This window comes from Suricata suricatta, chromosome 8 (assembly GCF_006229205.1).
Source record: "Suricata suricatta isolate VVHF042 chromosome 8, meerkat_22Aug2017_6uvM2_HiC, whole genome shotgun sequence".
Lineage (NCBI taxonomy): Eukaryota > Metazoa > Chordata > Mammalia > Carnivora > Herpestidae > Suricata > Suricata suricatta.
The window spans coordinates 60,908,228-60,908,504 of record NC_043707.1 but is presented as its reverse complement, the minus strand read 5'-3'; positions in this window follow the sequence as shown (position 1 = coordinate 60,908,504).

Sequence of the window (277 nt, the reverse complement as noted above, 5' to 3'; positions counted from 1 at the left end):
GCTTACTTCACTCAGCATGACACCCTCAAGGTCCATCCACTTTCCTACGAAGGGCCATATGTCATTCCCTCTCATTGCCATGTAGTACTCCATCGTGAATATATACCACATCTTCTTGATCCATTCGTCAGGTGATGGACATTTAGGCTCCTTCCATGTTTTGGCTATTGTTGACATTGCTGCTATGAACATTGGGGTATCATAAAACTTATTTAAAACCACCAGGACACTGGATAAATCACAGTTTTCTGAATCTGTGACCCTATCTGAAAAATCA